The 17,197-nt window shown below is 38.7% G+C and overlaps 1 long non-coding RNA gene across 1 annotated transcript in view; it reads right to left on the reverse strand.

Annotated features, from left to right (window-relative positions):
• The window catches only part of LOC117937845, a 456,187-nt gene that overhangs the window by 145,995 nt on the left and 292,995 nt on the right, over nt 1–17,197 (reverse strand). The gene's annotated exons all lie outside the window — the stretch shown is intronic.

Genomic DNA, 17,197 nt, shown 5'->3' on the forward strand with positions numbered 1-17,197 from the left:
ACTCGTGTTTATAATGCACCACATTAACAGTAAACTTAAGAATACACTCAACATTTTTTAAAAATGGAAGTTCTACTAGAACAAATTCACATCATGGCAATATTGCCATTTAAATAGACATTAAAGACTGCCTAACTAACCTTAAATGCTATAACACATTACATAGGGCAGTAGATTTATAAAAAAAATTGGATTCACAAACTGGAGGCACAAATGACAGACGCATGACGTTCTACATGCAGCTGAACAAAGAGACAGTCTTTTGTTTTAACCATCATATCCACATCTGAATTTGCAACACGTCACATTGCTGGTGATCAGAAAGTGATTATCTCAGAGGGCTTCCGTTCTGCAAAGCTAATTCCAAACGTGGATGGCAGCTAGTCTGTGATTAATACGGCGTGGATGATGGATTGCTGAAAATTTCAGAACAGTAGAGACTGGCAGCACCATGTTTTTTGTGTGAGTGATAGAAAATACAGTGTTTATTTAAGAGAGATTAAGGGGCAGGGGGGTCAGGCAGAAAAGGTATGTCAGACCATGGCTTTTGACCACAGCACCACTACTAAAGTTGGTTATAACTCAGCTTTTTAAGTGACAAAAATCTACTTTTCATTTATGTCAACATACTTCAGCCCAATGTCACACTTGTGACACTGGGCCTCTTATCTCAGGGCATCTACACTAGTACACCACCTGCCCAAAGACCTTATTTTGCCATTGCATGTTTAACCTAATGGACAAATCCAGTGAAACTGAACATGCTTTCTCTTTTCCCGTATGTCGAGTACACAAATGTTTCTCACAAGATCCATCCATTTTAAAGTCAAATTAGATGAAAAAGACTCCAAACTATTTAGCACACAACAGTCCTCACAACGATCAGAGAACCTGTGTACAGGTGTGCTGTGCAGTCAGTCAAATGACTTCCTGTCAAGTGAGATTTTTCTATGAATCCTCACCAAATGTCAGACAGGATTGAAATAAGAACGGCAGGTAGGATGAATATATGTTTGAGGTGGGTGGTAAATGTTGGGAAACATGGGGACCGGAAAATTTGCAAAAAAGGGAAAACACACACACACACACACACGGCTGCCGTCGGAAGTTTTGTTTATCCTTTTATTTCCACAGCATCCATCGGCCCATTTTTACATTAGCAAACTCTGTTGTTCTGTTTTATCTAATTCTTTAAATATTCTTTCACATACAAAATCCATCTGTTTTATGTTTGTGTGTTTACACAAACACACACACACACACACACACACACACAGCCCAGTTGAGGCACTGTGTGGTGCTAAAAGATGACAAAGAAAATGAAAAGCATCTCAAATTAGCAACTAGATTTCATAGAACTTGCGAAAAAAACGTAAGTTATGACCAAGATACACCTTTCATCAAAGCCCAGAATAAATATGGAAAACTGCCCATTAATAGTAATGTCTGACAAGAAGAGCTGACAAACTTAATTCAATGCCTTCAATGCCAGAGGGAGCCGGCAGAGGGCTGAAGACCTTTACAGTTTTTCCAATTGTTAATACACTCTTTTGCAAACTAGGCTGTTTTTATCAAAATACTTAACACAATTCACAAAACCACACACCCAAACTGCAAAATACCTGCAAAATCAAACTTTTGCACCAAATGGCACACACTTCATATTCCCAGATTTGTCTGACCAATTACACAATGTTGGGCATGATGAAAAACACTCATCTTTAGCATGTTTTGCCCGAATACTTAAATAGTTCAAATTGTAGAAATTCTTCAGATTGTTCACATGCACAGAAATATTGGCAGATACACTCATGCTGTTAAAACAATTTTTTTTTTCTTTTTTTTTTTTCACCTAAGTCAGTGCAGCATATGCACAGCAGATATTTACATTGGACTTAACAAAATTATGCACAAAAAAAATATTAAACTGAAAAATAAAATTGCTGAAATAATAGATAGGACAAAAGAGGCAAGAGAAGTAATTTTCAGCATCTTCCATTGTAAATTGTAAAAAAAAAGAAAAAGGTTCTCACATGTGGTCTTTTCATAGTGCTTACTTCCTGATTGAAGTGGGAACAATTAACCATTGAAGTGTTTGGCCAGGTGCCACATATATTGGCTAATTAGCTCATGTAGTGTCATTTTGAATGGTAGTGTTTTGAAATGGCAAACATGTGACTTTATGTCAGATTGTGGTATCAAATGCAGAGAACTGTGTTCAGTGCATTTACAACTGCCATTTTGAATTTAAAAACATCTGTACAGCAGAATATGTGATTAGACTTTCAAAGACTTGAGAAGAGGTTTTACTCTCTGTGTGTCAGTTTGAATAACTGTGCTATGCTGGTTTTTGTTGGAAAGCGGACTCCAGCCAATTTCACCATGATCCACAAGCTCATATTTGGCTAATCAGAGACCTGGACTCGAGCTTATTAACTCATCACTGGTCCAAGGTGGCTTTAGGACAGGAAGAGGGGGCCTACCTGTGCTAGCTGTTGACCGTGGAAACGGGGAAAGAAAGCTAACACGATTGATTTATTGAAGAACTAATGAGCTGACTTTGAATCACCCTTTGAGATTCTGCGGTTACTGAACCATAATGTGACCCACAGTGCACCACTGTCCTTGAAGAGGTGAGTCAGCTGAACTAATGGCTGTTTAATGGCCACTGGTCAAACCTTGTTTTCTTTGTGTGCGTGTTCAACCCTCATGTTGTCCTCAGGTCAGATTGACCCTTTTTACTATGTCAATGTTCTTTTTAACTACCCAAAATAAGATTCAACAACGCTATTTGGCAAGTAGAAATCTCTACTTTCTCGAATTTTGGGGTTTCTTATTCAATTTTATAGCATTTGAAAAGATTAATTGAAGTGGTTTTGAAATAGTATTGAGTAAAAGCTGACATATTCCAGTCTGTGATTATCCATCAACATACATTCCTTTAATTTTAATCTAAGTAATTCCTAATTTCTGCTTTTCTAACTCAAACATGTATGTATAATTTCTTAAAAATAAGGTTTATTGACCATAAATTCCCCAAATAAAGTAAATACGTTAGTGTTAGGTAGTGTTAAATGTAACAAAATGACAAACATTGAAAAAAAGTGTTAAAGGGTTGAAGAGAGTGAAACAGTAAGAGAGAGAAAATGGCACGCAGCTGACATGTTTAGTTACATTTTTCATAGTTTTGTTTACAATGTTTAGGCTTTTTTTCTGAGTGATTTTTCTCTTGGGGCTGTGTTCAAAGTAGTTTTAATTAAAATGGGAAATCTAAAAGGAGTGGCAGTGAAACATTTGTGCAGTCTTCCACATGCATGCACAACAGAAAATGTCATGGTGTCAGTAATTACGCGTTATTATTATTATTATTATTATTACTATTAGAGCTTCTACCATACCAGTGTGCCTACATTACAGGGTGTACATCTGTTTTAATGAGCACTGTGTAATTTTGAAGACAGTGATTTACCTAATACTCCCTGAATGAGGAGAGCAAAGCCTTCAGTCCTGATCTATCACGATGGAGTGTTAAAGGGCAGCCTTTATATCCTGCTGCAGGTGACACCCTGTCCAAAGGTTACGCTGCACTGACCTTTGTTGTGCTGCTCTCACACACGGTGGCAGGGATGACCAATCACATTACAGAAATGTCAAGTATTCAGCAGTGGAATGTATCTAAGTACATTAACTCACGTGCTGTACTTAAGTACAGACTTGAGATTTTTTAGTCTTTTTTTTTCATGCCACTTTCTACTTCTCTACATTTCAGAGGGGAACACTGTACTTTTTACTCCACTACACTAAATATCCCACACAAATGATCTGCTTGCCATGTGCACATCTGTTTCCTCTCCTCCGCTGTGAGTCATGGCCTCACCTTCTCCCAGACATCCCCATTTACTTCAACCATGTAGACAAAGAGCACTCCAATCATATACAGCAGATATGACCCATAAATATCGTGCTCATCTTCACTTCACATCTTCCCTTTAATGTGTAAGGTCAGGCTGGAGGAAGACATAAAAAGTGAATCTGGCCCTGTCAATCTGCACCAACCATCTTCACCCAGACTTGTTTTAGACAGGCACATGAGGATGGAAGTTGTTAGTGGGCATTCATTCTAAAAATTTGGCTGTGTAAAACTTAAACAGACAAACGTTTATGCAGCTTGGACACAGTTGTTGTTTGTTTGCACCGACGGCTGTAAAGAATATTAATGGACAAGGAGGATGGTCTAATGGAGCTATCGAAATTAGTCTTTAAACCCCCCCCAAAAAAACACATGTAGCTTGAATCCTAATCTTTGTTGTAGAATTAATGTTCTGGCCATGTTGGCTGTGTTGAATTTCATTTGCAAGACAGAATATTTAAAGCAAGTGTGTGTAATGTGTAACTTTTACTAAATAACGGCCCAAATTACAGGATAATAGAACGTTATCACATTATCTCCGATTGACATTCTAGTTCCTTGTGAATTTAACTTCTCATTTGAAAAGAATTCTCTCCTTCAAAAGTTACATATTCCACCTTTAATTATTTCTGTGCTTGAACAGTAGTTTACATTTTGAATGAAGTAACAACCCTGCTGCAAGTTATCTGCTTGAAAGAAGATCCGCGCTATAAACATTTTGAGACGGACGGTCTTGAAAAGTTTAAATGTGCCCTGCCAAACAGAACTGCTTTTACCTGCATTATTTGAAATATGTTAGGTCCACATGTGTTTGTGTTATGTTGGGAATGTGAAGATGAACTGCTACCTCCTGTCATCTCTAGCCAATGAAGAGAAATAAGTGGAGAAATCAGGCCAATTACAAAAGCTGGTCAGTCTGACGTCATGTTGCCTGAGCTCATTACTATTCATGAGCTCGCCCCGCTGTGCTGGGTAAAGGATGCTGAAAGTCAGGCTCTCATTGGCTAGCTGTTGTTCAATCAGAGTCAAGCAGCTTAGCTCAGTTCTCTGGCACAAATGGAGCCGAGTCTTCCTGCTGGCTTTCTATACCACGCTAAAATGGCTTGAAAACAACAACAACAAAGGCACGTTTCCCACATATTGTTACAGAATCCACAGTAGAACTTCAGACATGACCTCAAAGAAATGAAATACGTGTGGCGAGGCACTTTTAATAATTTTGCAGTTTAAACTTTTGTACCTTTTCTGTGTGGCATTTATTTCTCTCTTATCACCTCATCCTCTTCCTATCAAAATAGTGTTTTATGTTTGTTGTAGTTGTCAAGGAGCTGTGGCTCCTACTGCAGCAGTGATTGGTTGTATCGGTGATCTGCTACTGTATTTACTGTACGGTGCTGCGGATCGATGCTATTCCGCTTAGAATGGAAATAAACATTGGCAGCAGCAGTGGCTGGAAGGTATGTGTATTCATTAATCACTGTGTAATGACGTGTTTTTAAAAGGATTGTGTTAAATAATGTTTGCAGAGGGGACAGCGTAGTGCTGTTTTGTTGGTAAATCCCTTGCTTTAGGTCATGTAAAATCTCACATCTTCAAGGTGAAACAAAGCTAGATGATCTGTGACAAAAGGCTACAACTGTTTTTATAAAAGCAACTTCCCACACATTATGGCTTGACCAAGCCGTAGCAAAAACAATCTCCAGATCCATTAAGGTAAATTGCATAAGCAAACAACTGCTTTTTATAAAGGTGGAGAGAAACATGAAATCAAGCATGAAATGTGAGAGTTGCAATCCAGAGAACTATTGTGGCTCAAATTGAAATGGCGTGGGGGGCGATGGATACAAAACAGGCAACCACTTTGACGTGTGTAAAGGTCAATAAACCAATAGGACATCTTGTTTATGATTTGTTGCTCACTCTGTAGATTAAGCCTTGCCCAAATACTGCACACTGTGCTCAGCAGTTCTGTGTGCAGTACTGTAAAAACCTTGACACTCCACTAGAAGGCGTAGCAGATACTTATGCAGTTCAGTGTACAGTACATCTTGTTTTGCAGCTTGTTTCTCCACAGGCTTCTGCAGAAACATACTGTTCCAATGTTTTAAGTGTTATTTCAAAGTGAATGTGCTGCACATGAACCGCTGACATCTTTCCGAGCAAACAGCCTGTCTGAGGAAATCATACACACCTCACACTCAGGAGGCATGTTTTCCTGGAGGGAAATCTCACCCCCACAGACTCTTGAACTCATCAGGATGAAGAAAGAAAACAGTTTGCAGCTGGTTGTTTATGAAATTATGAAATACAACAATGATGATGATTGACACTGTGGGAAATATGACATCATGCTGTAAGGAGGAATCTAAATACTGACTGATGGTTTTTTGATAATGTACTTTTTATACATTCAACAGAAAAGCACTGTGGTAGAAAATACAACTGTTGTAACTACACAGCTAAATATTTGTGTTAAGCATTTTAAATTATTTTCTTTGAGGACTACCATGAATTATATGTATTTTTACATAAATATATATATGTAGGCTCTGTGAATTGCCATTCTACATATAACATAGTAGCCTTTCAAATTGGTCTTTCTTTGAGATTCTTTCTCTGAATTACATTTGTATTTTAATAAATTCTCTCTACACCAAATATATGTGTTTTATTAGGGCAAGCTTTTTTTGTTTTTTTAGGTTGGTACTCCAATAATCTTGCATAGCCAGACCTTCCTCAACAGCGCTGCGGAGAAGGGTCTGGCTAGTCCACACAGCATTCCGGGATGGGAGAAAAATGTGCTCTGGTTTATTAGCATTTCTTTAAACCAGGGATCTTGAGGGACTCCATACTAAATGTTAAATTGCACATAAAACTGGGCCTACAATATTGTATGGGCCACGTTTGGCCTTTACACATTCCTTTTCATACACAGAATACTGAGCTATTAAAACAAAAATTGTTGGCAAGATTTCATAAATTACGTTTTAATGTTAATATAGCACAGTAAATCCTCAGGATAAACCATCTGTGGATGGCTACCTTAGATATTTCCTTACTTATAGACTAATAATAGGCTGATTTATATTTGCTAATGATGTAAGCCGTCAAAATAAGCTTTGGGACAAAGAAATCTCAAAAAAATTTGGGAAAAAACAACAAAAAACACCCACAACATTGAAAACGTGACAAAAATGACAGAAAAAGCGATATTAATTTTGAAAAGAAAGGGACCAAAATGTTTTCTTTTCATGGTTGATGGGAAGACAACACAAGTGTTGAGCTCCCAAAACCATGGATCCTACACTTCCCATAACGTAACCCGATCGTCTTTTGTGAGAACATACAGCCTGGTAAACAACCTCATCTTTCAAACCCCAGATGCAATTGGATATTTATATATATGTGTCAATTGTCATCCTACATATACTATCCTGGCCTTTCTAGTTAGTCATTCTTTGAGATTCTTTCTTGTACATTTCAGCTATATTTAGGGGCATCATTTCTCTGCACAAAAATGTATGTTTTTATACGGCAAGCTTTTTTTCATTTTTGAGGTTGGTACTCCAATGATTAGTGTTACACTCAGGTGACACACAAGAGACAAAAATAAAAGATATATAGACAGAAGATGTTGTTGTTGACATTGTATAGTATTCCTCATGACTCGTGCATTGAGTTTATATCAGTGAAGCGCTCCTTTGAATGACAATTCCCAGATATTCCAATGAAAATGAGTCTCATGCCTTTTCCTCAGAGACAAGGAGGAATCTGAAAGAGTTATCCAATTAGGGCTCACACCTGCCGTTTTTGTAGTTGATACATTTATTTAGATAATTGGTGTTGGGGGGACAGATTGCATTTTCTTCATATCTGTCAAAGAGCAGACATTTGAGGTTAAAAATGCAATCCAATCCATACACATTCTTAGACAAAAATCTAAAAAATCTAAAAAGTGTTTGGATTCCATTAGGGGAGCTCCAACCTCATTATGTTAGCCTGTGAATCATGCAGCAATAATGGCTTATGAGTTTAAATGCAGGTAAATGAGTGCCCTTAGGTTGGTCTTTAATTGTGGAGGCCGATAATTAGAGAAAGAAGAATATGAAGTCCCCAGTGTTTGTTTGTAATCACATTCTAGAAGTCACAGGATGTTTTGTTGTACTTGGTAAAGTTTCTTTTTTGTGCAATTCTGACCTGATTTGACTTGGTATTTGAGTGTTTTGGAGGCTTATTAACAATTTCTCTGAAGTAGTGGTGCATGTTGGCAGTCTGTTGACTGATGAACATTCTCGTCTGAATCACAAATATCCTTCTCTGTCTTTAAAACCTTTGAACATTGTTGGTACCAGTGAGGCTAGAGGGATGAACGTTGTCGGACCTTATCACTGAAGCGGATTTGTTTTCACAAAACAAAATGTCCTCTTTTGCATTCTTTGTCACTGTTTGAATAATTTAATTATCAAGAATAGACAGAGACCACTGAAATTATATCAAAGTTCTTTTTTACTTGTTAACACAAGGAGACAGTTTCCACACTACAGAATAGTACAGAAAATGACTAACGATACAAAGTTGATGTTTGGTATTGAGAATCCCCCCCGCCTGCTCTGTCCCCAGAAACATCCAGGGCCTTTTACAAGGACAGACACCATGACTCCATGGTTATCTTATTTAGAGTGATCAGTATAATGTGGTATTGTTCACAGTCACTCATGGGTTCATCCGTGGTACTCAAGGTTTAAAACACCACCAAAGAACTTCCCGCTTCAGTCCACCTACAGGTTGGAAGCAGAATTGCCCATTACCGCTGTTTTCCCAGATCTGGCAAACTTTCATAGTGCGGTTATAGCCAATACAGGGCCGCAAAGCAAATGCAAAAGTGCCGTTCACCCTGTAAGTTGAGAGACTACTGAAATGATTTTGAAATCATTTAAGGTACATTATTTTGATGTAAGTTTGCCAGATTGAGTAGCGGATCTATCGTTTGAATGAGACATAAGAATAATGGTAATGGTCAATTTCACTTTCAACCTGTAGGGGGACCGAAGCGGAAAAGTTCTTAAGTGTTGCTTTAACTTTGGATCGACACTTCTATTCAATCTTTTCTAAGGATACCTGTGAGGGGTTGTATAAAAAGCACAACCAAAGGACATGCATCAAAAAAATAATAAAAATAAATACATACATACACAATTAGGTATTAACAGCTGCAGCAGTAGGCTAACTGAAGTGAGTGAGGCTAAACAACAGTACCAGTAGCATCCATCAAAGCTTATAGATTTTGGAAATACTTTAAATATACGATTAGGTTGTTGTGCATTAATAGTGAAACTTTTGTGGTGGTTCTTGGGCATCTCCTCAAACACTCACTTTGATTCATATTTACCCTGTCAGGAGATTTGCTGCCTGTTGCTACAAAGTACACTGGCTTTAGGCAGAGATGAAGATTGATGGCATCCAGATACATATTTCTTGTAAACAAGGAACATGCAGTGAGTTCATTTAAAGATTCGGAGTCGGTTAGCCATTCTAGGTGCTTTTTTAGGAACTTTTTGCTGGCTAGTCTTTTGATGTAACTGTAAAGTACACCGAATTCATGGAGCAACTGTAAATGCTGTGCAATGTTTGGTGTTTAATGAGAGTAAGATTTTACATAAGTCCTGGGAAGTGTCTCTATGCCATAAGAATTGATAGGGTTACTATAACGACTGCTAGGTTACCTTAGCAGTAGCACTGCTTATGAGTCATGTATGATCCTGTGTTGTTTTCTGCTGTAGTAGCACTTTGTGTGGTGTGCTGGGATGAGGACAAACTGTATGTTTAGTGTTCGGCCCAGTCTCTCGCTGTGTGATTAATGAGCAAGCAGACAGACAACCAGGGTGCATTCTAATCACCCACAAGGACAAAGAGTGACAGAGGGAGGTAGACACAGGGTGTGAAGAGAGCCTCCTTACTTATGGCTGCAACAGCCTGCAATCTACAGGAAATTTTATAGAATCTGTAAAAGGAGAACCCCCACCCTGGTGATGATAAAAACAACATTCCAATTTAGTTTAGAAGAATGAGCCATAACGTGCTAACTTGTTCTCTTACAGGGCAATTCTAACATGGTTTTAAGTTTACTGAATTCCCTACATTCCAGTGACTTACAATGGCTCAATACAGTTCATACTGTTGAGCTTGGAAATATAAGTGTAACCTGGAAAACCTAAAAGAAGAACCTAAATTGTGCACTTACTGGATTTTTTTCCAGTACTTTAACCCATATCAGCAGACGCTGTCCTGAGATGAGCTTCAAAGCCTCTGTAAAGCTAAAAAGTGGACAATGAATTGAGATTTGTCTGTTTTATATCAAACATAACTCAGATATTTCTCTACATTTTACATTACGTAACCACTATGTCCTTGCACTTCAATACATGCTTTGCCCCATCATTTGTATGTATGTATGTATTTATGTATGTGTGTGTGTATGTATGTATGCACGCATGCATGCTTGCATATTAAAGCTGAAAGCTGTTAATAATGCTCCAAAGAGCATATTATCTTATCTTATTTTTCATCGCTTTATCTTTAATTTTACAGATCTTTACATCCTGCTTCTGCATTATATTCAAGTCCTGCCAATATAGTCATGGCTGCTTAATTTTTCAGGCTCATTCACTCTCAGAGGCTTCAACACGGCACATAACCGCCATCAATAACATTTTGTAGCAGAGAGACAATATCAGGCTATACATTTGAACATTTTGAAAAGCTCTGTTTGAAATGAATGTGCACATTTGGGACACAGCGTGCGCCAAAGGCATCTAACTTCCAGTTTCTGCCTCCCTGGTTTTCCAAATTGTTTGGCTCAGGGATAAATATTCAACTGGCAGTCACAACCCAGTGAAGCCAACTGACAAATCAAAAGCAAGATGCTTTAATTAGCTGTGAGCTGCACACTAACTGTAGAATAATGGTGGTAAAAAGAAAATGGTACCCTCTTACTTAAAGCGAGAAAGTCCTGAGTGCTGGAAAGCCGTCTATGGCAATACAAATCAGTATAAGGGTGCACCAAATGTGAACCCCTTCCAATCATGCTGGAATTTGTCAAATTGGACCAGTTTTCAAAGTTTTTTTTTTTATTATACAAAAAGGAAGTTGAAATACGGGTGAAAAAGGTTGGAAAATGTGGCAAAATCGATAAAAAAAATAAGAAAACTTCATAATAAAACTTTGTAGATAGCAACAAAAATGTTGATAAGGGGAAAAAAGGGAAGACAACAGAAGGGTTAAACAAAGACAGAAATGAACACTTTAATGGTAACCTTGACGACGTGGATACATTTACAACTGGGACAAATGGGTAGAAGCTAAAACTAAAACACAAGCATAGTTTTAAAGAAAATATCCCAAGTTTTGTCTCTTAATGGTTCAAATTCACAGTTGTGTTTCCATTATTAAGTGCATTGGTCACCATCTGATTTTAAATTTGTAAACTTTAGACAAATAAAACGGAAACAGAGCCTATGATTTATTAACAGATATATTGTAAAGAATAACTTTCTAATTATGAACAATTAGAAATGAAAACCCTTTCTCGCCCAGAAGAAACTTTGTGTGTTTTCAGTTTTCCAAATCTCCCTCTTCAATCCCTTTCCTCCCTATGAAAACCGAGCGTCCATGTGTGAGATGTATTGCCAAAAGTCACCATAGATTTAGGTGATGTATCTACTGTCACTTTGTGCATTAACGCTCCGACCTTTTCTTCCTATTTCAGAAGCAATGTGGCCCAAGCTGGTAAGAAAGATGGATACGTAGAGGATGAAATCTGTCACAGGGAGAGAAATTGAGCAGGCGGTCTCTCCACTGTGGCGGAAGCACATATAACCCACCGCAAATAACTCTGAAATGTGCCACATGTTATCGCACAAAATGTGTTATATACTAAAGTTGAAAAAAGACTGGAAGTGATGTGGAGAAAGAAGACTAGACACTAGGTAGGAAACGAGCGGGGACACAAAGAGAGAAAGGAAGATGGGTCTCGCAGTGGAGGAGAGAACAACTTCTTCCTTCATTTGCCTTCTTTTGTCTGAGCTTTTACATAATAGATCAGGCCAAAATGTGGATTGATTAAGCTGTCAGTGAAGTGTTATCCCCTTTCAAATAAATTTAATATTTGATTCAGTTTGTTATCCATGCTCTTGATTCTACTGCGACGCCATTTGGCTTCACTGTCAGTCAATTCATCTTGTACAGTCCTCACTGTCGTTAGCTGAATGCAATATTGAAGAACAGGTTTTTAAGAATGGTGTGCATAGTTAGTAAGTCCTCTCAGTCCCCCCCCCCCGCCCCCCACACACTTTTTTGCATTGTCCTTATGTATTTTGACACTGAAGTCAATAAACTTGTCCACATTTACTCAACTAGTTCACATTAGTAAAGTTTTGAGGTGATTCTATTTTACTTGAGCATTTCCACTGGACTGAAGCACCTGTAGTTACCTGTATGAAGTTCGACAAACTAGCTCCACACAACAAGCCACAACAGTAAAGCTGCTCATAGATTGATGCATCAGTATTTATGATTGACTAATGCCATGTATGATAAAATGTCAGTTATAGGGGTGTGTAGAACAAGTACTGTTGCTTTCGATACTTCTGTGTTTGTACGCATTAAGTAGGATTTTTAACACAGGAATCTGGGAAATTCTTTCACAACTGCTAAACTTGTGCAAATACTGAAATCAACGTTCTTAGTGAAACAATCTTTGAAATGTCACGTACTGATTTTACTAAACCCTTGAATTTGTGTGATATTATACAGATGAACACTTTCCCTCTGCTGTATATCTACTGGAGGATCACCCTGCTCCGTACCTGTCCACTCCCACTGCAAGAGGTCCTGCAGTGTTACACCCCTCCTTCCCCCATCACAGCCTTTCAACAGCAGGCATTTACTGCCCTCAGCACCAGACACAGAGACACATAATGACACACAGTATCTGAGTCAAGCATCATTGACAGACGATTGTTCATGTAAGGGCACTGTGAGTCCTTTGCACAGTTAAATGAAAAAATAAGTAAGTGAAATAAATCATTCACAATCCCATTTATGAACGTGTGGTGAAATCTAACTGGAAAGAGAAGATACTCCAAATGAGTGCTTAATAGGTTTGATATCTCAGACCTTGTGATCATGGCTTTAATGTTAAACTTTTAAGTTTGATGTATAACCTGGGAAAATTCATGCAGGGATGGAAACACCACGCAACAACACAAACAGATACATTCTTCAAATTTTGCCAGTGGACTTTGTCGGGAAAAGAAACCAAAACTTAAAACATCCTGTTGATGCGCACACATCAGAGATGTGGAATCTTTACTTTGTGATGAATAATTAATGTGTTTTGATCATTTCATGCTGTGAGCTTCTTGCCAAGAGACGAGGGCTGAACTCATTCTTGGCAGCAGCTTCTCGGGTTGTTTTCTTTCTGGTGGATTTCTACACTGAGCTAAAGGGACTTGGATATGTAAAACCCCAAGGACTTGGATGTGTAAGAGATGCAAGCACATGCTGCGCTAGTCTGTTGGCACCTGAATTCCTCTACACAAGCATATGTACATTGTAATGGAAGCATGGCTCCAGCCCACTGAGAAGTAAACTGCATGCTGGGATAGCTGAGGGCTGAGAGAGTCTCGCCGACTTGTGTAGCCATGGCAGCAGTTGCGGTGACGGTAAGAGCTAAGGGTGCCGTCTCTTCAGATGACCTCCATTTGCCAAAGCGCGGATGCCAGCCGTCGTCATGGTATCCGGCGGGAAACTTCCCAGTCAGTTAACAGCCGAGGGGGGGAGGAACCGTTCGACAACATGTGCTGCAATGATTGGCTGAGGAGTAGCTGTGAACCATCCACCGAAACACACTGCATCAGGCTGCTTAAACAAGATATGACACATGCCTCCTTCCCTTATACCAGCCCAATGACAAGTGATCAGGCAATCTCATAACTCCTGCAGTGCTGTGGTAGCTGATGCACACGCTTAAATATATCTCCATATGCAGCTTTGTTTTATTATTTTCAGTTTTTAAAACTGTAATCGCTTTCTTTGTCTCAGTCTACCTATGCCATTACTTGATGTGAAGATACACATTTGTTAGATACTTCTATTCGGCTCAGGAAGTAAAACCCGGCGATGTTACCAAACATATTTGGGAATGCATGAGCTTTGACATGGAATTTCAAATGTGATCTTATAAACTGCAATTCATATTTGATGGGGGTAATAGAACATTCATTTCTTACTCGGGGAGAGAGAGATAGGAGATGGAGATTTGTGTGGTTTGAATTCGTTTCACTCTGCATTTCACATTTGGATTTCAATGTTCTGTAGCATGCAGAAAACAACAACAACAACACACACACACACACACACACACACACACACACACTACCTGCAGAGAGTTAAATGACAAAATTGATACAACTCTCATGATTGTGCAATAAATATGTAGCTGGTTTAAAAAATGTATTATATAAAAAGTTAAAGTGAATAATGGTCAATAGAATTAACTTTTAATTCCATAATGTAATTGCATTGGGAACACAGCACATTCAATTCCAAATCAAAACATGACCACAATTGATCAAGTTTGTGTTACAGATTCCATTACAGAAAGTGGAAAAGGAATATCAGGCTGGTCAAAAAATTAGCATTTGCATTTTTCTTTACAAACTCAAACATTTGCTGTATAAACTGAAATAATGGGTTTGCTTTACTTTTGTATCCCTGTAATATTTAGTTGCATAACCATTATTTCTGCATATTATTATAACTGCTTCACATCTGTGTTGCATGGAGTCAACCAACTTCTGGCACCTTCGAACAGTATTCCAGCCCAGTACTATTGAATTGCATTCCACAATTCCTCTGCATTACTGGGTGTTGCCTCAGAAACAACATTTTTGGTGTTACCCCACACGTTTTCTATGGGATTGAGGTCTGAAGCTTGGGCTGGCCACTCCATAACAACAATCTTGTTCTTCTGAAACCAAGACTTTGCTTGTTTACTGGTGTGTTTTGGGTCATTGTCTTGTTGAAAGACCCATTTCAAAGGCATTTCTTCTTCAGGATAAGGCAACAGGACCTCTTCAAGTATTTTAATGTATTGAAACTGATCCACGATCACTGGTATGGGATAAATAGGCCCAACACCACAGTATGAGAAACATCCCCATAACATGATTTTTGCACCACCATGATTTACTGTCTTCACAGGGTACTGTGGCTTTAACTCACTGCATGGGGGTTGTTGGACAAACTATCTGCAGCCCCTAGACCCAAAAAGAAGATTTCGCTCTCATCAGTCCACAGAATGTTGCTCCATTTCTCCTTTTGGCCGGTCAATGTCAACTTTGGCAAATTTCAACCTATTCAGTTCATGTCTCCCCCCCCCCCCCCCCCCCCCCCCCCCCCCCCCCCCCCCCCCAGTCTGGGGCTTCTAGCTGATAGCTTTGCTTCCCACAGCCTTCTTCTAATCATAACAGTACTCACAAGTGACCTTAAGTCTTCTTTAATTTTCCTGGAGCTGATCATTGGTTGAGTCTTTGCCATTTTGACCATTCTTTGATCCATTTGAATGGTAGTTAAACATTTTTCCCCACATTGATCAAGCTTTGGATGCCATTTCAAGGCATTTGAAATTATTTTGGTTGAGCAGCCTATAATTTTCTAGACTTCTTTGTATTTTTTCCCCCTCTCCAATCAACTTTTCAAAGTCCGCTGCTCCTCAGAGCAATGTCTGGAATGACCCATTTTGCTGAGTATTTCAGTGTAACATGCACTATAACCAGCATATAACCAGCAAAAAGCTAGCCCAGCCTCTCTTTGAACGCAACAAAACTCAACCACCAACACTACTTAAGCTCACTAATGACCACATGTTTTTTGTTTAAACAGCACAAAAAACAAAGTGTAAAAAAAACGACAATTCACAGGTTTTAGCCTTTATGTGTTGTACTTTTTATTGGTCAGGACCAATAAGTTCCTAGGGGCCCTATTAAATGGCATATTGTCTTTTTAAACATGAGTATTTGTACAGATGAATCAAATAAGATATAACAAGCTCTAATGGTGTTGGTAGGCTGACATTGTTACCTTTGGACAGAGATAGGCAAGTTGTTTCTTCCCGTTTCCAGTCTTTATCCAAAGCTATGTGTCTCCTGGCTATAGCATCACATTTATCATAATTTACAGACATAGATAAGATTGCTGTGCTCATTGAACTCCGGGCAAGGAAGTCAAAACAAATACGTCCCAAAATTTCAAATGATTTCTACACATCATCATCACACAATATAGTGACCATGAGAATCCTATTCTAACCATATCCACCTTACCTTGTGCATTACTTTGTGTAGTGATGTATCTTGAAAGAAGTAGAGGTCACTGAGGACAGAGCATCTGTTTTCAGACACAGGTCCAGGAAGAGAAAATAGACAACGATTGTCTTCTATGAAAAAGCTATGCCGAAGTGGTTTCATAAAAAGAAATATTTATACCCAGGCTGCTTATCACCAAGCAAATGTTGAGAAGTATTAACATGTAACACCCTGCAGGGCTCTCCAGGACACTTGCCATAGCTCCAAAGAGGGAGAGAGCCCGGTGTTATCGAGGCTTGGCAGTGTGACTTGGTGATGGTATCAGCCAAGCTGAATGGATTTCATTAGGCAATGCCCACATCTACAGTATGTCTACTGAACATATTGGCTCACACTGCAGGCGATACACAGCGAGTAATAGTCCTGCAGTCATGACACATGAGCTATCATCTACCATCCAGGAATGCCTATCAGCACACACACATTAGTTTACTGCAGACCTGGTGTTGTGCTGCCTAGATTATAGAAAGTCTCTCAGCAGCATTTGAAAATTGTTTAGCCAGTTACATACAGACTGGAAACAGCTAGCCCGGCTCTGTCCAAAGTTAACTAAATCTGTTAACCAGCCACCCACAAATGAACACATTATATTTAATTTAAGTATTTGAATTAAGATATAATGTGAGCTTTACATGTGCTGGTTGGTGGATTGTGTTACTTTTGGTCAAAGCAAGCTAGCAAAGTGAAAATTCAACTAAATCTAAACAAGAAAGAACAAAACAAAATGTTCACATTGCAGAAACGGTTATGGGGTAATTCCAAAATATACTCATGCCAAAAAGTAAATAGTTGCAATAACGATCATAAATAAACCACAGGTGTAGGAAACATGCAGGGCTGAGTAACCACACAGAAGTTTAAA

The sequence above is a fragment of the Etheostoma cragini genome, chromosome 22, assembly GCF_013103735.1.
Source record: "Etheostoma cragini isolate CJK2018 chromosome 22, CSU_Ecrag_1.0, whole genome shotgun sequence".
NCBI classification, from domain to species: Eukaryota; Metazoa; Chordata; class Actinopteri; order Perciformes; family Percidae; genus Etheostoma; species Etheostoma cragini.